The sequence below is a fragment of the Prinia subflava genome, chromosome 1 (assembly GCF_021018805.1).
Source record: "Prinia subflava isolate CZ2003 ecotype Zambia chromosome 1, Cam_Psub_1.2, whole genome shotgun sequence".
Lineage (NCBI taxonomy): Eukaryota > Metazoa > Chordata > Aves > Passeriformes > Cisticolidae > Prinia > Prinia subflava.
The window spans coordinates 131,045,325-131,071,398 of NC_086247.1; the positions used below are offsets into that span (position 1 = coordinate 131,045,325).

General features: G+C 40.3%; 1 long non-coding RNA gene across 1 annotated transcript; it reads right to left on the reverse strand.

The window, feature by feature from the left end:
* Window positions 1–15,909: 15,909 nt before the first annotated feature.
* Window positions 15,910–25,498, reverse strand: LOC134563144 (uncharacterized). The gene is made up of 3 exons (XR_010083328.1): window positions 25,155–25,498; window positions 18,896–19,092; window positions 15,910–16,934 (listed from the first exon to the last, which is right to left on the reverse strand). It is a non-coding gene; the product is annotated as an uncharacterized LOC134563144 (long non-coding RNA).
* Between the last annotated feature and the right edge of the window lie 576 nt (window positions 25,499–26,074).

Sequence of the window (26,074 nt, forward strand, 5' to 3'; positions counted from 1 at the left end):
CCCTGGTAAACTGATTTCTTTTGTGAGGGAAGGGGGCATTCCTTTTCATCAGAGGAGTGTAAGGTGCCATTAATGAGTCATTACTTGTAGGTGTCATAATGCAAATGTAAATTACTTTTTACTTATAATCAGACAAATCCTGTATCTTGAATGTGAACACTCAGATCTGAGGGTATGTTGAAGCAATTTATTGAAATTTATGCACCTGTAGGTTTTCACTAAGAACATGGCTTCACTAAAACTATCCTTCTTTACAGGAACAATGTTATGCTGTGGTTGATGTAAATAAGAAAGACACTGTGGATTTAAGCTCATCTTAGAAAAGAAGAACTTACTCTGTCTGACATATCCAGCTGTGCAAACAGCAGTACAGAGTGATCTGTGTTAACTTTGCTAATGTGTGAGCTTTAGAATAGATGCTGTGCTAAGTATAAATGATTCCTCTTCTTCTAAGTAGTTGGATACTACAAAAGACAGAGAGGAAATACAAGGGGAGGACAAATTATTTCCCCAGCTCCTATAAAATAGGATTGAAACTGGTACATTTCAGTACGTAATTCTTATTCATACCAATGGCTTTTGCCTTTCTTTAGGCAGCATTTCCACAGTATGGAAATTTCCATAGTGTATCAGCTGCCAGGAAGGAAAATGATGACCATGCCAGAACCATTTCCTCTTTCTGTAGCTCAGAGCTCCAAGCAGTCTGGTACTGTTACTGCACTTGAGTGATCGATGACACAAGCTGGATCTTCAGTAAAAGCACAGGGATCTGAAGCTGCTCTCTCTTCTTTAGAAACTGAGAGTATGCAAAATTGCAGTCAGACATTGGGGAAGCGAATGTCCCATGTTCACCAAGGCTTTAAGGAGAACTGGAATCCCATTTTCCTGAAGTATTATCCTGAAGTATTGTCCACTCAGTGACGGTAATGCAGGCCTCTGTTGTTTTGCCTTCCAGCTGCTTCTTGCCTTCCAGCTGCGCTCCTAGGTCACAAAAAACCAAAGACCAATAAACAAACAATCAAACAAATAAATATTCTGTATCATTAGCTGCATATACTATCACATGTTCTCAGTGCTGTAGTTGCTTAAGGATACTTTCTAACTAAGATATCAAATGATGGACATGTAGCATTTCCTCTAGAATTTCCCCTTTTCTACAGGGCTAAACCGGTGTTGACATCTCATTAATTCACCCAACCCTGACTGTGCTGTATCAACATGTGTAGCTAACCTTTGTGTTCAGACAGTTCACTTTCTGAAAACATTTTCTTGTGCTCAGCACCAGGCTTTTTCTTGCTGCTTTTTTTCCATTGCATCACTTTTTCCCCCTTCAGCCTGAAATGTGGGAGACCATTATCCTTTGGAGCATATGCCAGTGTTCAGCTGTTGAAACAGCAGGGGAGGTTATAAATCTTGACAGGGAACTGCTCTTCATCCTTAGTAGCTGAATGTTTTGTGGCCATGGCAGGCAGTGCTTTCTCTAACCCTGTGACCTTGTCTGGTCTCAGACACAGACCTTTCACATGGGGTGGAGAGCAGAATCGTGCTAAAACACAGAGAGCTCCAAGTCTGCTTTCACTGAGTAGCTTTTTTTAGACAAATGCCAAATAGTAATATTAATTTGTGATTTTTCAAGTGTATCTTCATTACTTTTTTGGACTTCTTCACCTCTACAAACACAGAAATAAAAGAAGAATAAAGCCAAAGTCTTGTCTGAATACAATACCTAATCACAAGGATTTATTCTAAAATTTTTAGCATTAAAGCAACTTGAGCCCTCATTTAAAAAAACCCTGTTGTATTCCTTACCATTGCCAAATATACAATTCCATTTTCCTTCAAGTCATGGCTACCAAAACCAAAAATGGTGAGTCATCTTTGCAACACCTAGAAGTGTTACAGATGTAACTTCTGGTTTTTTTCACAGTAAGAGTGGGCAGAAATTTATAAATTACATTTTCAATACAGGACACAAATTTCAGAATTAACTCAGGAAGAATCTAAATTCCTGGGCACCAGAGTTTTGACAGCTAAAAAGTTTTGATAAGTTCATTCTGTACTCCTTATGGTAAAAGCTTGCCCATGGACAATAGTGCTCATTAAATTATTCAGATTTCCCTGGAATAGGTGAACACTTAGTGTTTTCCTTCATTTTTGTTGCTTTTATAACAGACACAGAATATAAGTGAAATACCTGATATGGGAGGGTAATTTTCTCGAAGTGTTTTTTTCCTTTAGAAAAAAATACTTATATTAAAAAGTTTCCTCTTTCTCAATTAATTTTTCATTTTTTATCAAAACAAAAGGACTTTTGACTTCACTTTCCCATTTGCAGCACCTCTGAATCTTGTTATAAAGCAGCTGTCCTTAGATTTTTTTGTGCTTTAATGAGAAGGGTGATACTAGCCACCATATCAAGGTAGAGAGATCATGGTGGGATAACTTTAAAGATGAAATCTTGGAGTTCCCTGGAAAGAACAGGAAAATCTTTTAATTTGGATTTATTTCTGGTGTAGTCTGAAAAGGGAGAACTATTATACTTCACACAGTATGTAGAGATACTCCATATATAGTACTTCTATTATGAATTTCTTGCAGTAGTCTTTGGCTACAAAAATGAAAGCTATTCCATGAAAGGGGATTAAATTCTTTGCTGTGCTCAAGTTTCAGCAGCATCAGTCAGGGTACATGGTACCAGCATCAGCCCCCTGCTTCTGGTCTTGCCTATCCTCTCTGCCAGTGGCTCTGCTTTAGCAGGCAATGTGGAGCATTACAAATTCCCATGGCCTGGCAACTACAGGAATCTTTTGGGACAAAGAAATGTGGACTCAGTGAGGCTGAGAGCAATTTATGTGTAATTTGCTCTGTGCCAAATAGTAGGTGAAAGACCCTAAAAAAGTATTTTTCCTCTTCAGGCATTACTGAGACTCTGTTTCACTAGGTGTGAGTGGAACAGACATATTAAATGTGCTTTTTTCCTATATGAAGTAAAATTAATTAATGTCTCCGGATTAATATCTGGAGGTTCCTTCATTCTGATACAGTCAATGGAAAGAGAGAAGCACCTAATCCAACCTAACAGTATCTTCACCTGCATGCCTTCAGAGAAATTTATCATTCCCATCATGTTTATGGGGAGTACAAGTAGTTAAACTATACAGTTTGACACATCAGTTACCTAAATTTCAGTAAGTTAGAGGTCTGAATGAGCAAAATGGAAAATTCCACACAGGACTGATGAATCTGTAAGTCCTGTAAGTGTTCTGTAAGCATTTGCCTTCTCTCTGCAGGCAAGAAGTGCAGGTCACTAATATTCAAGAGATCAAATCCAAGCTGAGTTAGTGGAGAGATGTATGGATGGATGGATATGATGATGAAGGTGGGAAGCTCAAGAATGACATGGCTGTGTGTTGAAAAACAGCTGGTTCATACTTGCTTTTTGGTTAATCCAATGTCTTCTTTATTATATACATCTTTCCTTTCCTTTCCTTTCCTTTCCTTTCCTTTCCTTTCCTTTCCTTTCCTTTCCTTTCCTTTCCTTTCCTTTCCTTTCCTTTCCTTTCCTTTCCTTTCCTTTCCTTTCCTTTCCTTCCCTTCCCTTCCCTTCCCTTCCCTTCCCTTCCCTTCCCTTCCCTTCCCTTCCCTTCCCTTCCCTTCCCTTCCCTTCCCTTCCCTTCCCTTCCCTTCCCTTCCCTTCCCTTCCCTTCCCTTCCCTTCCCTTCCCTTCCCTTCCCTTCCCTTCCCTTCCCTTCCCTTCCCTTCCCTTCCCTTCCCTTCCCTTCCCTTCCCTTCCCTTCCCTTCCCTTCCCTTCCCTTCCCTTCCCTTCCCTTCCCTTCCCTTCCCTTCCCTTCCCTTCCCTTCCCTTCCCTTCCCTTCCCTTCCCTTCCCTTCCCTTCCCTTCCCTTCCCTTCCCTTCCCTTCCCTTCCCTTCCCTTCCCTTCCCTTCCCTTCCCTTCCCTTCCCTTCCCTTCCCTTCCCTTCCCTTCCCTTCCCTTCCCCTTCCCCTTCCCCTTCCCCTTCCCCTTCCCCTTCCCCTTCCCCTTCCCCTTCCCCTTCCCCTTCCCCTTCCCCTTCCCCTTCCCCTTCCCCTTCCCCTTCCCCTTCCCCTTCCCCTTCCCCTTCCCCTTCCCCTTCCCCTTCCCCTTCCCCTTCCCCTTCCCCTTCCCCTTCCCCTTCCCCTTCCCCTTCCCCTTTCCCTTTCCCTTTCCCTTTCCCTTTCCCTTTCCCTTTCCCTTTCCCTTTCCCTTTCCCTTTCCCTTTCCCTTTCCCTTTCCCTTTCCCTTTCCCTTTCCCTTTCCCTTTCCTTTTTCAGTTCTCAAAGTAGAGTGCTTTTAGTTTGGTTTTGTTGTGTTTTAGTTTTAGGGTTTTCTGGCCAAAACCCCTTTGTTGGAGGTTTGCAATAAGTATTACAGGACTTGGTATATCTCATCAGATGACTAAGGATGTCTGTTGAACCAGGGTGATCCCTGTGGTGCCTCAGAACTTATACTGATGACTGACATGGTTGATTTATATCATCCCACATATTGCCAAGTATACTAAACACGTTTAATATTATTACAGTATTATTTCATAAAATCTACTGAATTCTTATGGACAAATATCACACCAAACATATATCTGTGTTGGAAGGATAATTGTGTTTTTGCAAGAAAATGGCAAAGGTCAGTATAAATAAGTATCAGATTTTACTATGTAATAATTTCCAACCAGCATATGGCCTGTGTCTTATAATGAAGCTATGTCATTGGATATGCAATTATCTAATGGATATATTGATGTTCGAGCTAAATGATTGATGATGATGTTATGTGTGACAGAAATCATGCCAAATTTTTGTTTATTGTTTTTGGATGAAGGTGCCATCCAAAGCCTTTACAAGACAGAGTTGTATGGTGTTCATTTCCCTCCCTGTGATGAGCTCATCATGCAGTGGGACAGACACTTCCAGCTGCAGATTGAAATAATCTTTGTTGGCTTTTGCTGCTTCTTCAGTAGCATGCTGCATGTCTATGCAGAAAATTGAATCAGCTTGCATATAAAATGTTACCACATAAAGAATTTCACATTAAAACTGTTTTCACATGAAGCACGGTCAAAGGATAAGTATTCCATTTATTTATCAGGATTGCAGCAGTCTCCTGTCCTCCATGAGTTATTCTGAGTTACTAATGAACGTATTCCTGATTTTTCTGACAGTTACAGTACTGTTCCTTTTCAGTTATTTGTCCCAAAATGCTCAACAACTAATCTTGTTACCTGGTAGAAGGTTTGAATTTCACAGCCATTCTCAGTTCAGCTTTTTTTCTCACAGAGTCTTAGGTTTTCAGATCCATAGACTTGAGAGTCCAAGCTCAACTGCTTTCACTTTAGCTGCCTAAACCATGCACATTTGGACTCTTGGGTTGTTCCTGTACATGTGGCTCTAGGTCTCCTATCCAATGACAATGGCTGGTAAGTCTCCTTGTCAGGAAATAAGAGAATTGAATATTTAAACATTTCTCAAATGTAGATGTTCAGAAGAAAAGTGGCTGTTAAATCTTGCCCAGGACTGATGCTGCCTCCACTGAACAGGGAGTGATGGTGTTTTGCCTTTATGGATCTCAAGGATAATAATTTAGCTCTGGATGTGTTCAGTCTGAAAGAAGTTAATGTGCAAATAGAGTACTTGTATGACATTCAAAATCTGCTGGAAACCTTGTTAGAAATAAAAAAATTGGAGCCCCCTTCTAAGCACAGTAGGGCTGTAAGATTGCTGGCTGCTAAATCATGGAAAAGAAGAAGAAATGAGAAACTCTTTGGAGGATAAACCTGTTTAAGAAGGATTAAATATATAAACTGATTCATTCAACTGGGCATATCTACCAGCTCTGCATGTGCTCATTCTATGTCTGTTAACTATTTCTCTCTGTAAGAGATGGATGTGCTGTGCATAGGCAGTGATAATGTTAACTCTACATTTTTTATGTCATATTCCCTGCTCCTAGGAACTACATCTACATTGAAACTGAGACTCTATAGGAAGTACTTATGCTGTACCTGGCTGGTCCTGAGAATAATCCAAGTTTTAGGATAATCCCCAAAACCTTCCTCCCATCTGCTGTCATTGTCTTTGCTGTTGATGCTCTTAAATCCCTTTTTATCAGTGACAGGTGATGCCAGATTCTAATTGGGATGCTTTGCTGATACTGTGAAATGGAGTTGTTTGATGGTGGTCAAAGAGCTGGCCCCATGACTTCAGTCCATCCAGTCTGCAGGCTAATGTCCTCTTGGTGCATATTCTTCTGGCATTTCCCAAACCAAACCCCAGAGCCACTCTTGAAGATGAAAAAGTGAGACTGTGCATTTGCTCTTGCTGCTATGTAATTACCCTCAAAGTGCATGATATGTGCCTGAAATTCTTTTCACATCATGCATTAAACATCAGCAATGAAGGCTGAAGGCAGAGGGGCAGCTGAAACTCTGGAGTACATATCTACAATCATGGACCAAGCAAACATCTCTGGCAACAGGTACATCCCAGTCCCTGGTCTAGGACTTCAGCTCTTGCCAACAGTGTCAGACACGATTTCATAGATGTTGGCTTCATCTACACTGTCAGACAAGTTAACTACAGGTAACTACAAGTAACTGCAGGTTACCAGTGGCTGTAGATCAGTAATAGACTGGCTGTTGCTGGAATTCAGACTCGGTTTAGTGTCTGAGGAAATGGATGACTCCTGACTGACCTTGTGTCCCAGAATGTCATGGAGACCAGGCTGACAGGATTCATGAGCAAAGGAGCACAGCCACTTGATCTTTTTTTTTTTTTTTTTTTTTCCCCAGAAATTGGGAATATCCAAAGAAGTTAGGATGTGTAAGAATATTTCTTGTCCCTCATGAAAGCAGATTTAAGAAACTGTTGAAATGAGTTCTGCAGGGGTATTATCCATCACATACTTGGGGAAAAGAACTGGATGCAGGCAGGATTTTATGTATTGCTCCCTTGAAGCACAAAGGGCCTCCTCATTCTTGAGAGGCAGGAAAACAGTGCTTAGAGGGAAAGAGAGTAGGGAAGGTGGTTTTCACATACCTTCTTTCATATGCATGCTGCCAACAGTGAAGTCTGATTATTGATATTGATGGAGGACACATCATATCTTGCTTATGGCACTCATCACTGCCTATACCTCTCTCTGCCCCTGCTCAGTCCCATTCTATCCACCTCATGGCATGGAGGCATTTCAGTCAGTCAAGTCATGAGGAGTCACTTTAGACTCATCCTGTTCTTATTTTGTGCTGATGCTCCACCACTACCTCCAAGCTTCAATTTCTTCTGGTGTTCCTGCTGATGTTCAACCATGTCTCTTCTATAACTGTGACAAAAGTGAATGCAAAGTTTATTTAAAGTCTGCTATTCCCCAATAGTAATGTTTGACACCCATTTTTCTAGATGACTCTATAAAATACAAGGCAAAGATGAGCAAACTCTTTAATCTAAATGCAGTTCTCATGATTTGCATCAATGAAGTTGAGTGGAGAAGCAAATTCTAGGCCATTATTTTTCCAACTAGTACAGAGACAGAAACCCTAGGCTGTGAGGCCCTGATTCAAGAAAATATTAAGCACCTGCTTAACTTTGAGCACTGACTTCAATGTATTTAAAGTTAATCAAGTGCTTAAGCTTTTTCCTCTATAGAGGTTCTTCCCTGCATAAGGGCCTAAGAGAAAATAGATAACTATAAAGAGCAACTGTAATGAGCCTGCATATGGGCCAAAGAGAAGGGGATTATTAATGCTTTCAGGTTCAGTGAGGACTAGGGTTTAAATATCAACCTCCTACAGTGAGACATGAAAGAGTCTCATAAATGTGTTAAATCGCATCAGGTCCATTTAATATCATTATGTTTAATAAAAGTATCTTTGCACTGTAATAATCAGTGAGGACAGTATGTGGACCAGTGAGGCTGTTCAGGAAGCAGAATATATTTCTTCTGCTGCAGTTATCCTCCTTTCTGCTGCACTCTGGAGTGTAGGTCTCCAATAAACAACAAGCTTCTAATTCCTTTAATCTCTGGGAAAATCTTGGAACTGCCTTGAGGATGGTAAAAACACAGCTCCATGACACAACTGAGCTAGGAAATTAAAAATGTGGTTCTCTGAACCAGAATGGTGAAAATGAGTGTGGGAAAAGTTCTTGTTCAACATCTGTTTTGTTGGCAATGCTTCCGATAATTGGTAAGGCAGACCACAAAACTGCCAATCAGAATAAAACTTAGAGTAAAACTGAAACTAGGGCTTTTATCAGAACAACTTTTCAACAGTCTTTATTGTTGCTCCCTCTCTCTCTCTAACCCTCTTGCTGCGGACAGAGGAAAAACACATCTCATTTTGGTTGTTTATCACCCCAGAGGGCAAAACCAAGTTGTTGATTGAATTGAAACATTTAATTCTAAACATAGCGTATGATATGTAAATTCTGCAAAGATCATTTGTCAAAACAAGAACATTGGGGAACCTTGACCCCAAACCTCAACAGCTTTTATTGTAATCATGTTATGATGCCTAAACATCATAGCAGTAAGTCTCTAATATCGTGTGGCTAGAATTTGTGTGAAATTCAAGGATAGTCAACAGCAGCTTTTATGTTTTACAACTTATATGGGAAATTTTTATTTTAAATAGGTCAAAGACAAAAATACTCAATACAGGAAATCTAAGGCAGCATTTCAAATAGCTATTTTGTATTTTACAGATTCAAACTTTAACTGATGAACAGTTACAAACCTAATTTGTGTTTTCTTGTCTTGCAGACAGTTTAACAAAAACGTTTGCTGGCTATTTGGTATGAAGATCTCCCATCCTGTCAGGCTTCAAATGAAATTGCATTTTCTGAAAGAAGGAAAATGAGCTTTATGCAGTTTTACAAAATAAAATATGAAAGCTCAAGTCTTTTTGAGACCTTTGAAAATTGTATTGTCTGTATAACATTAAATTGGATTATGGTTTCTATTAGTCAATAAAGGTTGGCTTGTGTGAATAAAATGTAATCAATTACATTAATACATATTATGACACATTTTCAAGGAAAAAATGCATCTTTCTTTACCTCTGCTGTAATCATGGTCTTCAATTCCAGAAACTCTAATGCCCTGATCATTGTACAACATGTATAATTAACCCACTGAACTTTTACTGAAGGGTGCCATGGCATTGCTGTGTTCAGGAAAGCAAGGGGTCAAATTAACACAAGGAAAGTGTTCATCACCAGAAACACATAGCTATGAGATCTGGCTCAGAAATTCCCTGAACTGTACATTGTGAGAAGCTGGAAGGGCACATTTAGGGAAGGATCCCTTCATGCCTGGTCCATTTTTCTACTCCTTCCAAAGTGTCTGCATTTTTGACTATTCAGAGACGTGGGAAATGCCACATCCCTGGAAATGTTCAAGGCCAGGCTGGATGGGACTCTGAGTGATCTAGCTGAAGATGACCTTGCTCCTTCCAGGGGGATGGACTGAATGACCCTTAAAGATCCCTTACAACCCAGACTATTCTATGGTTTTATAGATGCTGTGGATCTTCCAGTAAGGTGCAGGATGCCTTCAGAATCCTTTGCTGCTGCATTCACCTTTCTTCATATTTCACTTGCAAGTCATGTAATTATTTCTCATTTCACTGACAGACATCACAGGGCTAGATGCAGAACGTTTTTCCATCCCATCTGCACAGTTCAGCAGTTTAGGTGATGTGTGTCTGAGCACTTTCAAACCTCTAGTCTCCTATCCTGGAAAGATGTAGAAGTGAACCCTGGCCTGGAATGAAAGACAACATTGAGTTGTTGCATCTTCAGGATGCTAGTTGGTCCTTATACAGGGATCCCAGAGATATGCCCTGAGTTGGCCACCATTTGTCAGGGAATCAGATAATCCCTGGCACAGCCTATTCTGCAAGGGGAGCCACAAGCTAATGTTATAACCTGGAAACGGATCACATCTCCCCAGGCAAAAAACTCCAATGGCTCAACACCACCCCCTCCCCCAACAAAAACAAAAACAACAAACAAACAAACCCCCAAACAACCCAGTCTTGATCCTTACCTAAAGGTTTATCTGTTGCATATATGTTAATTTAGGCTTCATGGCTTGTTCCACTTGATGACAGAGTATGAGGAGAGGAGACTGCATGACAAAGCATGTCTGTTTTCTCCCTTTACTGCAGACAGTGTTGGTTCATTTACCATATAAAGGAACATGTAGTGCATTGTGAAAAAATTCTGTGAAGAGCAATGAATGTTGTTCTGGAGTGGGAAACATCATCCATCAGGCCAAATTCAGGAAATGATTTTCCTTTGTCATGCCTAGGTTCATGCTGACTTAAATAGTTAATATTTACAAACAGTAGTAGAGAACAGTAGGCAAATCCAGCAAGAAGCCTTTGTTCCTTCCTAGGCAGTCTCTAGACAGATAATATAACAGATGACCACATTTCATAGGATTTCCATAAAACTTTTATTGAAGACCAAAGACAGATACAAAGCAATTGTCTAATGCCTCCTCAATGCTCAGCTAACAGTGATGTTTTGTAATATAGGTAGAAGAGCATAATCCTATTAGGTAAATAGAGAACTAGACTGCTGGACACCTGAATCTCTTATATAGGTTTGAGAGTACAGTTTTATCAATGATGGATGTTGGAGAAGAAATAAGGATGAATTGCAAGCCATGATGCCCACTGCTCTTTCATGCACAGCACCCACTATTTGCATGTTTTGCATGCTCACCCCTTTAAAAACCTGGCAGAATCCAGTGCAACACAAATATGATGAGCACATAATAAAGTAGGGACAAATGGACTTGTGACAAATGGACTGATGGGGGCCTCCAAATTCCATCAAAGGGAAATGCACAAAGGCCCTAGAAGAAGATGGGAGTTCAGACAGGAGCAACACCTTTGCAGAAAGACTGTCTAGATCAGGAACTGCATTTTTGTAATTTATTTTTTAATTATTTAAGGGTTTTTTTCCTCTTTTTTTGTTAAATAACAAAATGTCTTTTATAAGACTGCATTATGAGCACAATGTTAAACATGGTAGGCTGCCAATCTACAGCCAGGGCTAAGAACCCTTACTAAAAACTAGGTCAGCCTTAAGGGTTATATCAAGCAACACCCCCTGGCTAAATTTTCTTTTAAGACTTAACAGTAAATATTTTATATTGTCCCCCATTTTTTCTATTTTGTGAATATGACAGCAGTTGGGAACAGATCCCCTCCCTCCTCCTGTACCATCACAACTCTTCCAGGCTGTACTGCATGTGTTCTGTGGAGAGTGGCATCAGAAACAGAGGAAAACTCAGAGGACAATAGCTGTCTGCTAGGAAACAATGCAAAGCTTCTTATTTTCATTTTAATTTTTAGAGTCTGTGGTCCAAATTGTCTCTCTTCCTTACAGTATGAAAAAAATAAAATCTAAAGAGCACTTGCTGAATGGGAATTTTTTGCAATACTCTTTCAAAACAAAATAATCCCTATTCATATTTAATTATTCCTTTCCCCACACAGCCAATGAAAATAAATTGGGGAGTTGCTCATCCTAGAGGAATCCAAACAATTTAAAAAGTAATAAATTAGGCATATTCCCCCAGGATCAGGGCATATTATCAGTCAATGAGCAGGATTAATTTAGATTTCAATACGTTACGCTCTCCATAATATTTGCTTGTGGTGAATATCAGAGAGTATTTTGCCCCACAAACTCAGTCCGGAATAAGTAGGCTTTATCAATGTTCATCTAGTCTCTGAGAATGAATTAATTTTCTCAGTACTTTAATAATGAAATTATTTTTTATCTGTTTATGTATCAAAAAGGTAATCCTCCCATTCTGAGTATGTGATTATGTTCCCAGTTTTAGGAAAAATTAAATACACGGTAAGATAAATCACTTTAAGATATTCCACCATGCTGGTGCTTCTCAGCATTCATATCTGGGAGACAATAAATATTTCCTTCACTTGATTGTTATAAGATTTTTAGATCAAGTTTTCCTAAGTCTTCTAGTACATTTCCCAGAAAAATAAATTTCCTCAGATTTAGCTTCTTTGGTTTTTCCAAACCACAGATTCTCATTTGAACAAATTACAATGATTCGTTCATTTCTGTCACTGTATTAAGGTGACAGTATATTTTCTTTATGCTTTACGTTTTCCAAAGGAAGAAGAAATCTTTTCAGGTTCTCATAGAAAGTCAAAGTCAGAAAAAACAGTAAATCCCAGACAGAGATAAAAATTTTCTGTAGCCTTTTTCTCAGTAAATGTGGTGTTTCCAGTGCTTATAAGAGATATGGCTTTGCATTAGGCTGTCAGTACAAACCTCTTTGGGTTTGTCTGGACTTGTCTTGGCCCACATGGAGATTTGGTTCAGCTTGTAACAGCATTTACCTCTTGGGAGGTGGGATGTTACCTGCTTGGTTACAGCTTTTGCTTAGCTTGGAACAACTCCGAGTTTTAACACCTGTTAGCACAGGCAAAGGCAGATGCAGAGGACCCAAGGACTATAAATTTGGGCTAGTTAGTGTTCAGCAAATAAATGCAACCTTGGATGTCATGTAAATCAGTCTCAAGAGTAGCCATAAGAACCAGGAGGTGTCCCATGTATGTAAAAGGCACCATATATAGAGAGTACGTGGAGATACAATGAGGATTTGCAGACTGATGATGAAAGAGCAAAGTGCACAGCATGTCAGCAAACATAAAAATGCCCCCTAGCAAATCGCAGAGAGGGAGGAAGGAACTTGGAGTACCAACATCATACTCCTCCTAGCAAAGGATTTGGGATACTTAAGACTCGTTAATTCTCTTTGTGCCCTGCACAAATGGACACCATGAGGTTTGGACAGTGGAAACGGAAGGCTGAGGGTAAGACCAGAGAAGGGGATAAGCACTATAAAATTTGTGTGTACATCACTTTAATTGTAATATGCAATTTGAACTCTGTCATATCACTGTAGCTGCACTAACAAAAATACATTATAAGACTGTCAAGATTGTAAATAGATCAACATTGAATTGCAAGCTTTGTGTACATTGTCTATTCCTTTTGCTCATCACAACCATTTTTTTTTAGCCTCAGTGTTGGGATAACACTATATGGTTTTGATTTTCTCCATGTATTTAGAAATGAATATTGGTACTAACCAAGAAATCCTAGCAAATCCCAGCACACATGCTGGCTTATTGGTGCACTTCCATGAGTTTCCCATTCCTGAGGTCTTCCTCTCTTGCCTCCTTGAATCTACAAGCTACACTCATGTTTCAATGAGAGGACATTAAACCACAAAGAGCTTTGTGTATACAAGGGTCTGCACACAAGACAAAATACAATGGTGGCCATTCCAATGCACAGCAAGATTACAATATTGGCCATATTGGGAGATAAACTTAGACTCATCAGGGTGCTTACATGTACATGGGGATTTTAACCCACTCTTCCTTGTAAACAGGCTCAGACAGGGTAGGAAATTCTGCCCCTGTTGTGCTGATCTGCAATTGTCTTCTCTTGCTCTTTATAAATCTCTTTTCCTGTCTGCTTTCAAAGTGTTGTCTTAACTAGGATTAATAAAGATACACTGGGGAGCTACTTATCTCTTATGGGAAATATGTTTATAATGATAATAATAGAAAAGCTTTAATCTTGGAAGAACAATGGCGGGGGAGGGAAGTTAGAAGGAAGAAATGTACATGTAAGAGAATAGACAGGTAGGAGATCACGGTGGACCCCCACCAAAACCTGAGATCCAAATACCCATGAACTTTGAGAACATCTGAAGACAGATCAAAAAGTTTTGATCTGAACCCCTACGTTTCTCTCTGAATTAGGGATGGATAAGCTGGCTCTGATAAAAGAAGATCCATTCTGAGACTTTTTGAAATTCAAAAGAGCTCAGTTTACCTTTTAAAATAAGTTCTGAGCATCTTTCCTATTTCTTGCATTCAGCCAGAAGATGGGGAAATATCAAAACACAGCATGAAAGATGTGCCTGCCCAGACTGAATGAAGGTGTACTGAAAATCTCCCCAGGGAGATAGATCCTCTGAGATTTCCAGAGCAAAGAAGCCTGGATGTGCTTCAGAAAAAGAGCTGAAGTTTTAGGCAGTTGACTAAATGAAACCACAACATCAAAACAATTGGGGTTCACTATGGCTTGCTGTTTAGATGGCATACAATTAAATTTATTTTAGATATATAGGATTCTTCTCTTTGTAACCAAAGACCTTCAGAGTTCCCTGGTTCCTATGTCTAAGATTTTGGTGGCTACATCTGTACTAGGAAATAAAATCCATCCTGCCTTTCCTCTGGCCAGTTAAAAGGGCACAGCTCATGCCCAGAGCACTGAACTCTCCTGCCCTCCAAACCCCAGTGGCTGCATCCAAACCAACTGTGGGCCAGCACTGGCCAGTGTTCACTTGAGCCATTCTGAAGCTCTGCTGGAATGTGCCAAAGGCATGAACCAAACTTCCAGATACCGTGCTCATATTTAGCAGTGCAGATAATCATAGGATAACAGCAGGTCTGTGTCCTGGTGCTTTTTATGTCAGTAATAAAGACCATCTTGATGCAGGTTATCAGCTGCTGTGACTTTAGTCTTCCTTCCTTGGAAGGTGTAGTGCCCAGTTTTGTGTATCACCAGTCTTTCCTGCAACTCTTCTTGCTAAGTTTCAATATGATGTTCCTTATGAATGAGCTTATTTTTGTCTCTAGTCAGAGATCAGATGTCCTTGCTCAGCCCAAGTGATTTTGGCCCTGTTCATCATCAAATATTCAACATTCACTTTTGTTGAGGTGTGTGTACGTATTGTCAAAGGTATTTTGCTCTTTCGAGAAATTAAGTTTGGAAGTTGCTGCAAGTTTGTCTGGCAGTGATGCCTCTCTAAGCAATATGGATCAGAGAAAACATCTAAAGATAATTAGTATAGATGCCTTATTAATTCATTGTTGGCCTTTAAAGCCTTGGAAGGCAGCCACTGCTGGTGTGCTATTATACCCTGCTCAGGTACAGGATATATCACTGACACAGATTAAGTCTGTGTTGAAAAGAGACCTGGATGAACAGACACACATCTTGTGTCCCACTGCTTGCCCACTTTCACCTTGGAAAGAAGCCCAACCTATAGACCAAAGTCACCTTGCAGATGACACCAAGTTAGATGTGAGTGTTGTTCTGCTTGAGGAGAGGAAGCTTCTAAGGAGGGATGTGGACAGACTGGATAGTTCAAAATGCATTTTGGCCTGCAGCAATTAGTTTCTCTTTCAAGAGATCTGTGCCTGACTCTGGTCAGGTGCAGATATGTATCCTGTATTCAGGTTTTCCATGTGTTCCCACATTGATACATTGATCACCTAATCTTTTCAGGAAGGCACTGTTATCCCAAGAGATCCCATACTGTTTCAGAGCCACCAAGGTCCTCAAATGGCATCCAATTATAATCTACTTTAACTGGTAAGTGAGAAACCAAAAAGGACTGATGAAGCCAATGACCCCCTGGTGACTGTTTTCAGAGCAAGAGATGAAGTTTTATCATTGACTACAATAATCTGAAATGGTTAAGCCTGAAGGTGATTAATGCAAGGACATGATTTTCTGGAGATGAAAATGTTTGGATAGAGCATGGCTTCCCGGCTGGGGAATGATTTCCTTCCATACAGTAGGAATTGTCCTTACCTGCATGTATTTTTTATTTAGATAGATGTCTGTGTGAGCATCTGTGTCTGTATTGAGAAGCAGGAGCACAAGAAAAAAACAATCCAAGCATGCAAATGAAAAAAACCTGTTCTTTTATGAAGAAAATGAGTCTGCTCTCTTTTGGTTACATAGTTGTTAGTTTAATCTTTATAATATAGTTTTTTGTATTCTTTTTTAAATGTGTGGCAAACTAAGTAACTGGAACATAGGTAGAAATAATATATTTGGGTTACAGGAAAAAAAAACTGGCATGACTTTAAAGGCACACATTTCATAACACCACATGTGCAAAGCATTATAATAATTGCACTGTGCACATCTGTAGCAGACAAAGTGAACAATGAATATTAAAAACACATTCCTGAAGCTGGCCCAGAAGCTTGGAAACTGGTACTAGAGCCCAGATGCTGGTACTTCTGCATGCAGAGCTGGTGTGCTGTGATGGCAGCTAAAGTGATGGGCTGGGGTGCTGGTGAGGGCATTGGGGAGGAACATGCAAGGCTGGTCCATTTGCTGTTGCTTTTTTCCTGGCTTCCTACCCCATAGAAGGTATTTCACTGAGAAAAATCTGGCTGGAGCCCTCAATGGCTGCTGTTCAACACTGCTGTAGTGCCAGAAAGTGAAGGAAAAGGGGTGGATGTGGAGGCAGAACAGCAACGAACAAATGGTCTGAAGACCATACTGGGAATGCCTGGCCCATTTTCATGGCAAGGAGACAGAGACACTCAGGTTTCCTCAGACACACACTCCTGGGCAAGATGGACAAGATAAGCACCCACACAGAAGTTGTGTGGTTCTGGTTAATTGATGATAAATCCCATTTAATTAGTGGGCTATGCAGCATATTGAAGTTGTTTTATGGGGAAAAACAGTGGGATATTATTCAATAGAAACAATCATGCAGACAAGTGGAGAATGCAGTAGCCACCTCAAGGAATGGTTCATCTTTCCAGTAAGGAGCAACTCCAAAATGGTTTGAAGATTCTGATATTGCTTCATGAAGCAAAAAGCAGGAGACCATGTTTTTCATTTTATAGCAGCAGGACACAAGCCATGAAAAGCCCCAGAACTCAGATGCCTTTCACAAGCTCAGGAGAGTAAAATTCCTCTAAGACTCTAAAAATGGGACAGATGTCAAGACGTCCAAGCTCTGAATCCAGAGGCTTTGCCACAAGATTGCAGCTGTGTAATCAACTCCTAAGATTTTATTCTGTCCTATAGAAAGAGGAACATAGGACATGTGGTTTACAGGCTCAAATGGTACTCATTTAACAGGGTAATGCTTCCCTTCCCTTCCCTTCCCTTCCCTTCCCTTCCCTTCCCTTCCCTTCCCTTCCCTTCCCTTCCCTTCCCTTCCCTTCCCTTCCCTTCCCTTCCCTTCCCTTCCCTTCCCTTCCCTTCCCTTCCCTTCCCTTCCCTTCCCTTCCCTTCCCTTCCCTTCCCTTCCCTTCCCTTCCCTTCCCTTCCCTTCCCTTCCCTTCCCTTCCCTTCCCTTCCCTTCCCTTCCCTTCCCTTCCCTTCCCTTCCCTTCCCTTCCCTTCCCTTCCCTTCCCTTCCCTTCCCTTCCCTTCCCTTCCCTTCCCTTCCCTTCCCTTCCCTTCCCTTCCCTTCCCTTCCCTTCCCTTCCCTTCCCTTCCCTTCCCTTCCCTTCCCTTCCCTTCCCTTCCCTTCCCTTCCCTTCCCTTCCCTTCCCTTCCCTTCCCTTCCCTTCCCTTCCCTTCCCTTCCCTTCCCTTCCCTTCCCTTCCCTTCCCTTCCCTTCCCTTCCCTTCCCTTCCCTTCCCTTCCCTTCCCTTCCCTTCCCTTCCCTTCCCTTCCCTTCCCTGAACTTCCCTGAACTTCCCTTCCCTTCCCTGAACTTCCCTTCCCTGAACTTCCCTTCCCTGAACTTCCCTTCCCTTCCCTGAACTTCCCTTCCCTTCCCTGAACTTCCCTTCCCTGAACTTCCCTTCCCTTCCCTGAACTTCCCTTCCCTGAACTTCCCTGAACTTCCCTGAACTTCCCTGAACTTCCCTGAACTTCCCTGAACTTCCCTTCCCTGAACTTCCCTTCCCTGAACTTCCCTTCCCTGAACTTCCCTGAACTTCCCTGAACTTCCCTGAACTTCCCTTCCCTTCCCTGAACTTCCCTTCCCTGAACTTCCCTTCCCTGAACTTCCCTTCCCTGAACTTCCCTTCCCTGAACTTCCCTGAACTTCCCTTCCCTGAACTTCCCTGAACTTCCCTGAACTTCCCTTCCCTTCCCTGAACTTCCCTGAACTTCCCTTCCCTTCCCTGAACTTCCCTGAACTTCCCTTCCCTTCCCTGAACTTCCCTGAACTTCCCTTCCCTGAACTTCCCTGAACTTCCCTGAACTTCCCTGAACTTCCCTGAACTTCCCTGAACTTCCCTTCCCTGAACTTCCCTTCCCTGAACTTCCCTGAACTTCCCTGAACTTCCCTGAACTTCCCTTCCCTGAACTTCCCTGAACTTCCCTGAACTTCCCTGAACTTCCCTGAACTTCCCTTCCCTGAACTTCCCTGAACTTCCTTTCCCTGAACTTCCCTGAACTTCCCTGAACTTCCCTTCCCTTCCCTGAACTTCCCTTCCCTGAACTTCCCTGAACTTCCCTTCCCTTCCCTTCCCTGAACTTCCCTGAACTTCCCTGAACTTCCCTGAACTTCCCTGAACTTCCCTTCCCTGAACTTCCCTGAACTTCCCTGAACTTCCCTTCCCTGAACTTCCCTTCCCTGAACTTCCCTTCCCTGAACTTCCCTGAACTTCCCTGAACTTCCCTTCCCTTCACTTCCCTTCCCTTCCCTTCCCTTCCCTGAACTTCCCTTCCCTTCCCTGAACTTCCCTTCCCTGAACTTCCCTTCCCTTCGCTGAACTTCCCTTCCCTGAACTTCCCTGAACTTCCCTGAACTTCCCTTCCCTGAACTTCCCTTCCCTGAACTTCCCTTCCCTTCCCTGAACTTCCCTTCCCTGAACTTCCCTTCCCTGAACTTCCCTTCCCTGAACTTCCCTGAACTTCCCTGAACTTCCCTTCCCTGAACTTCCCTGAACTTCCCTGAACTTCCCTTCCCTGAACTTCCCTGAACTTCCCTTCCCTGAACTTCCCTTCTTTCAGTTCATTCATACATCCAAATTATTTAAGTTATTAGAACTTTTTCTCTCCTTAATTTCCTTCTTTTTGTACCTTAGAATTTCTCTCTGTGGATGCCTACAAAAATTACCAACTGTGATGTTGTTGCTGCTGTGCCTGCCACACTCACCACCACCATTTCACTGCTGCCCTTTACTTCTGCTGCAATCCATCTGTGTCACAGACTGAGTGTAAGGTTTTGAGAGGAAAGACCATCCTTATGTTCTGTGCTCATATAATGACAACTTGACCTATGATTAGTGTTCAAAAGTACCATGATAATGCTTCCATTATTACCAGTATTAATTCATCTGTGGTTAAATCTTTAACAAGTACTTTTTTACATGAGGTAATATATTGAATGAGTGTTTTGGACCTAAAAAAATATAACATCTTAATTATCCTGACAGATTTAAATATCATATTATTAAAAATAATAAGTAATGAGACTTCCGAGGCGATGCAAAATAGCTGTGCTCTTTTTTTGCTGAAAAGTGGGGATTTGCCAGCAATTCTGCAACATTAAGAGCAGGGCTTAGAGGAAAAACAAATATTAGGAGATTAGTAGTAAAGTAATAAGAAATGAAAACATTGGATATTTATAAGCTAACAGTCACAAAAATCAGAGATGTAATGAATTTCAATAGTAAACATGTCAGTCATCTGAAAATATTCATAATCCCATTCTCTTTTCTTTCCTTCTCTGACACACTTCTCTAGATAAATGAATATAGCAAAACTGTGGCTTGCTTAGCCCAATCATGTAATACCTTCAAAGACAATTAACTGCATTTAGAAAGGCCCTTTGATGTGAAATTAGAGAAAATTAATGTATTAAAAATTATGCATTTGGATTTTGATTAAGCAGCCCAATACAGAGTTATTCTCAGATGGAGAGTTAGAATTTGTATTCCTTAAACAGGAGAGTCATGTTTTGCCTTCACCCAAGCAATAGATTAATGTGAATTACAATTTCCAGACAGTAACATTGATGAAGTACTTAAATGCCATATTAGCCATCTTCCTTGTTAAAAGGTCACATATTAAAAACTCACAATGACCTAGATATTCATGAAAGCTAATGAGAAGTATGGAAAATTAACAGTTCTGATGTTGTATGATTCAAAAACTGCTGTAACGGTCTTCAATTGTTGCAAAGAGCTAGAAAGCCAGTGGAGCTGAAGGAATGTGCTAATTCAGGAATACTTTTGGAATGTAAACTCAGGTAGGTTTCCAAGAGGCTATGGGAAGAAGAAATCTGATGCTAGCTATCAGGGAAGAGGGAGTCATACTTCATGTAAATCTTAGACCTGCACTCCCAAGGGCCAGAGATAAAAATAAAGCAAAACAAAGGCAAGGGATGTAGGAAGGGATCCATCTTGCACAGAGAGCACACCCTTGAGAGGTGCTGGAGTTTTGAATGTCTGCTTTTCTTTCCTTCCCTCACATCTTCTATTAGTGTAATAAATCTGCTTTGCAAGGTGTCGTTAAAGAGAAAAGGACCTACTTAGCTGCTGCCTTGGTTATTGAGGCTGACTGCAGCCTCAGAAAGTATGATCTGAAATACAACCTCTAGTAGAGTCTAGACATGCTCTATTGCCACCTGTCATAGCTAAGTAACATCTCAGAGAAATAGTGAATGGCAGTTTGAAGAAGAGATTGATCCCAGTACTGGAAACTGTTGGAAGAGTGTTGCTTTTGAAGGATCCACCAAACTTCAGAATGGTTCAACCCAGTGAGTGGAAATCAAGGAGATCTGCATGGATGAACAAGGAACTCCTGAAGAAACTCATACATAAAGAGAAATTTTACAAACAGTGCAACCAGAGTTGGATTTCTAAGGAGGAACACAGAGACACTGTGTAAGTGTGTTGGTATGGGGCTGGGAAAGCCAAAATTCCTCTGGAGTTGAGTTGAGGCAAGCGACATGAATGTCAAGAACATTCCTTTTTTACTATGAGAGTGACCAGACGGTGAAAGATGTTTCTGAGAGGGGTTGGGATGTGTCCATCTCTGGACATCTCCAAAGCCCAACTGGACATAATTCAGATTAACTTGTTCTATCTGACCCTGCTCTGAGCAGAGGGGCTCAACCAGATGATCTGCAGAGATCCCTTCCAGACTCAATGATTTTGTGATTCTGTCATTGTGTTTACTTCACTTTTCTTTTTAGTATTTTTGATCAATAATTTAACCATTTTGTTAGTGCAATGCTAATCAATTTGGCTTCAAATTTGTCATCGTGATTTGGCTTCAACCTTGTGCCAGTGAAAATTCAGGTTAATCTAACAGGCAACACATGCACATAAATCAAGATGTCCATGATGCTAGCCAAGTTTTGATATTGGTGTGTGTCCAATTAAAGTAGGAATTAAAAATCAATAATAATTTTGGAGCTATCAGTTCCAAGTGAAATGGAATGGGCTGTGCCAAGTTGACAATTTCAGAGTCTTTCCAACAGACAGTTCTGAAGCAAACTTCAGTTATAGCTACCCCTTGCGTCCTCATAACATGTAAAATGTTTGTCTTCATACATCTTGTAGAGAAGTAGGTGAGGTGGGCAGCATGCAAAGTAGAAAAATTCACCTTTTATTTGCCACCACTTGTTCTCATGCATCTGAAGTGTCACAGTTCTATCTCTTGGTCTAGAAGTGCAGGTGTTGCATGAGGGAGATACATGGAGCTATAAAGCTTTTACCACAAGCTTCTGCAGCAAGCAGGTGGTAGTGCAGTTTGACATGGGGATACTGGAAATTTGCCACAGTAGAGATTTGCAGGAACCAGGAAAAAATCAAGGAAGCTCTGGGCAGGGATTTTAAAATGCAATGACCAATCATCTTCTTAACCTAGCTGTCTTATATCCTGCACACAGTTTTGCAAGGAGGACTTCTAGTACAGTCCTGTTGTAAACCTGAAGCTGTAGGAGCCTTGGAAAGCACATTATCCTGCACTAATAGAAAGGTATGTTGGTGCAGCCATGAAGTATTAAAATAATTAAAGCGCAGCCATGAAGTATTAAAATAATTAAAGCATTTACATGAAGTGTCACAAGAGGCTGTACAAAATCTCTTCAGCTGTGGTTTTCTTTTAACGAAGGGAAGCAAACACATTTATATAGCCTTGGGGAACAGTTTGCCTAATGTTGATGTCAGAGGGTTCACATAGCATGTATCTAGGATTTACCTACCAGTAAATGACAGCGTGCTAGCAAGTCTGTCTTCATTTGCATACATAAAGTCAGGAAAAAAATGAAATTGTGCAAGTTTTGAGGCATGTGCAGTTTGAAAACAGTCTTAGATGTTTTAGCAATATAGTTATGTGAAAGGAGAGCTTGACAATAGAATTCAATGTTGCCATCCTTTTTAGCATAACTGATTTCTTTAGAAGGTCAGATAATGAAATCTACCTCTATTCAGTTGTTGGATAACCTTGAAACCACATTTGTGATATGAGGGATGCATGCTAACTTTCACTAAGCTCTCTGATTACTATTCTGCACAAGCTATTTTAATCTTAAGGCATAAGCCTTTTCCTCCTCCAAAAGAGGGAATAGAATTTATTAACTAAATAATTGTGTTATTTTATTAACTAAATATCGTGTTATTGTGAATAACACAATACATGAATTATTATCTACCTTGAAGTGTTTCAGCACATAAAATCATATGAAAATATGTATCATGGATATCTTCACCTCTGTACTGTGAGCTACAGGGCTAGATTAGGGCCTTACTATGGTTTTATTTTATGAAGCTCCATTTCAGGGTAGTTACTCCATACTTACCCCCAGTACAACACTGATACAAGTTCAAATCATAATGAATATATGGATTTATTGATAATTGTGATTTTAATGATTTGGCTGCTTAGAATTGATTGTGTTTTTTTCTTGTTGTTGTTTCTGTTTATTTTGGCTGGTTTTGTTTCTGTGGTTTTTTTTTTCTCTGTGTGTGTGTGAGAACACTTCTTAGAAGAATAACAAAAACTAGTTGTAGGATTTCTGTGAGTAAATGTATCTCCTACCACCAAAAAATGTAATTTGTCTTAAAAGCATGCAGAAAACACTTCCTGTGTTTCTTCACTTTTTGTGATGTGTTCTACACTGGCATGTAGAACACATTGCAACTGCAGTGAATAGAACAGAGAAAAATCCTGAATTGCTCAGAAACAAGTAATTTATGGCTCAATTCACGCTTTAAATTCAAGCATTAAAATTCTTGTCATGGAACATCTGAAAGCAAAACAAGTGGATTTACCAAAATAATCATATTATTGGAGAAGGTGAAGGGTTAAAATCAGATGGTTTAGACATGTGACAGTAACCATACTTCTATGAAAATACAAAAGTAAGGACTATTTTGGGCTGCTAAAAATTCTAAATACAAATAGAATTCCTTACTTTAGTTCAATTCTGTGTGACAAGAACTAGTGAAATTTCCTCCCAACAAATTTGATTTTTATGAAATGAAAATTGTGCTGCTTTTATGGCTTCAAATTGCATTGTTCACCTGCTAGTGAACACTCTCATATCAGAGAAGTGATGGAGAGCACAGACAGGTTTAAAAAAACCCCCTCATCCTAGGAATAAGTCTTCTCCTTCTTTAATATTCATATTCCCGTAGTGCTCAAAGACTTTGTTGTTGCCTGAGATACAAATGTGGTGATACAAGTCGACCCTTTATGATGTGCTTGCAATCAAAGAATCACAAAAATGAAATAAGTAGGGAGAAAAAAACAGAATATTTAAAAAGTGTAATGGCTTGCAGAGCTTGTAAGAATGCTGCTCTTTACACTCAGTTCTGACTTCATATTTTAAGGGGCTGCTGCAGCAGATGGAGGAGACATCTTCAGCAGCCTAAGCAAGGATAAGACTAAGAAATCAGAGAATTAAGAGTAATCTGGAAAGAATTGAGGCCACATAGCATGAAATCTGGATTTCTCGTTGTGATTACTATTCCAAGCTAACTGTCAGCATAATAGGCAATAAATCTAATCGATCAACATATGGAATGCTTCCCATATGGAAAAAGATTATTTTAGATTAGATAACAAGCTGATAAGATAATGCCACACCATAAGTCCAGAAAAAAAGTGATTACTGCATAATTTACAGCTAGTTTTGCACAGCTGTCTTAGAGAAAAATGACCGAGGAGAGCAGGAGGAAACAAACCAAATATCTGCTGACATATAAATGTGAGAACTAAAATGCAAAAGAAATTAGGTTAACCTTCAAATCAGCGTGCAAGGTAAAGGCAAATCTGTACAGCTGCATTTATTTTGGTAGTAGTGAAACAGGGGGAGGATTTTTTTAAAGTAAACTACTAGGTTTTTGCAAAGGGAGAGATAGATGTAATGTGAAAGAGGCATTTTTTCAGAGATGGTCTCAGTCTGGGGTCTGCTGAGAACTTTGAAATTGCTTGCAAAAGGTGACTGTGGAAACCGAGCTCATAAATACTCTTTAGCAATCCACATGTGTTAATTTTCACTGGGGTTTCCACTTCTCCAAGTGAATTAGTAAGGGGTCCACAAATCAAAAAATGTTGAAAACCATTGGGCTGTGGACTAATCTCTGTCCTTGGATATGCACTCAGTTCCCATCACAGGCTCTGGGAATGGCTCTCATGGCTGAAGAATTGGCCCTATTCATCCAAGAGTCATTAAGAAAGAAAAGCTGTCCCTGGCTGAATACTGAGCAGACATAGGTGTGTGTCAGATAATGGAGACCCTCGGCGTACACAGAGGCTGTAATTCACCCGTGGGGTCCTGGAGAGTGCATGTGCTTTAGCTGCACAGCAGCTTGAACTCAGCCCACAGCCATCTGGTGCTATTTAAAATATATACTTTTCAACTTTCACCTTTTAATCTTTCTGGTTTGAAAACACACACCAGTTCAAAGGTTACCTCTCTTAACCTTGAGCAATTCCCTTTCAGAAACAGCAGTGAAGGTTTATTATCGTTACTTTTACTGGTGTTAATGAAGGGGTAATTCTCTACTGTGATTTGTACACGCATTTTGAAATAAACCAAAACACAGTTGCTATACATTTAAACTCACATTTCCCATAAGTGTCATGATTTTTAGGTGTCACCGTTCTGGGAAATTCAAATGAATGGCTTTCTTAGGAGCCTAATTATCAGATGGGCTCAGTACTTATAACCTCTCCACTGCCCCCAAAATACCAGAATCAGAGGCGCCCAGGAAGGAAACTAAAGATTTAAAACTTTGGCCATACATGGTCATGCAGATGCATACAAATCACTCTTGAGACTATGTTCGGTTCTTCCTACGACAACAGAAAAACATAAACTCACCCCAGATGTGTTTTCCAGCCCCAGATCTGAGATGCACAACATCTTTTTCCTTCCCACAGCCAGCAGTTTTCTTTTCTTTCCCATAAGGAAGGTGCTCTAAGTAGCCCAAACACCTTCATCTAGTTAAATGGTAAGCACGGTGCATGGATAGCCAGTTTTCTCAGTGCCCATGCAGTAGCCTGACACCAGTTTCAGCTCTTCTTTTCAGCTAATTACTTGTACAGAATGTCACACAGATATTTTAAAGGTCCATGAAGATTTGCATCAGGCAAACTGAAGCATTCACACTGAGGACCCCTCTCTTTGGATCTGTGCGGAATTTGAAACTTCTATTTTAAAAGAATGCTAATGAATACTGTTACTAGAAGAGAAGAGGTTTCCTGAAGCAGTCTAAGAAATGGAGATGTAACTGGCTCTGTAGCTAGCATTTGAAATAGCTCAAACATTGCCTTCTTACATTCTCCTCAGTCTCAGGTTTGAATTTCCAGAACTTCAATACCTGTTACTGATTATTTAGCAGGACTCCAGATTCCCTGGGACTAAGGGCAAATTATGGGAAGCATACCTCTCATTTGTTCTCAATTTTGAGCCTAAGGTTTGAGTTTTTCTATCAAGTTAATTCTTATTTCTATCCTTTTTGATTCTCAAACACATTTCAACATAAACTTAAAAATTATACTGAGTAATATGGGATAGAGTCTGTAAGTTTTACCATTGCACAGCAGATTTTAAACATCACACACAGAATATGAGAGGAAATTATTCTCTCCCTTACATTAAAAAAAAAATTAAAAATTGGAACTCCTAAAAAGGATTTACACATATTGCTTCAGGCTGCTAGCCACTCACTTAGAGGTGGGTGGTGTTTGTTCAATAGCTGAAATACTTTTTGACTTGACTTTCTGTTTTTCTTGTTTCCC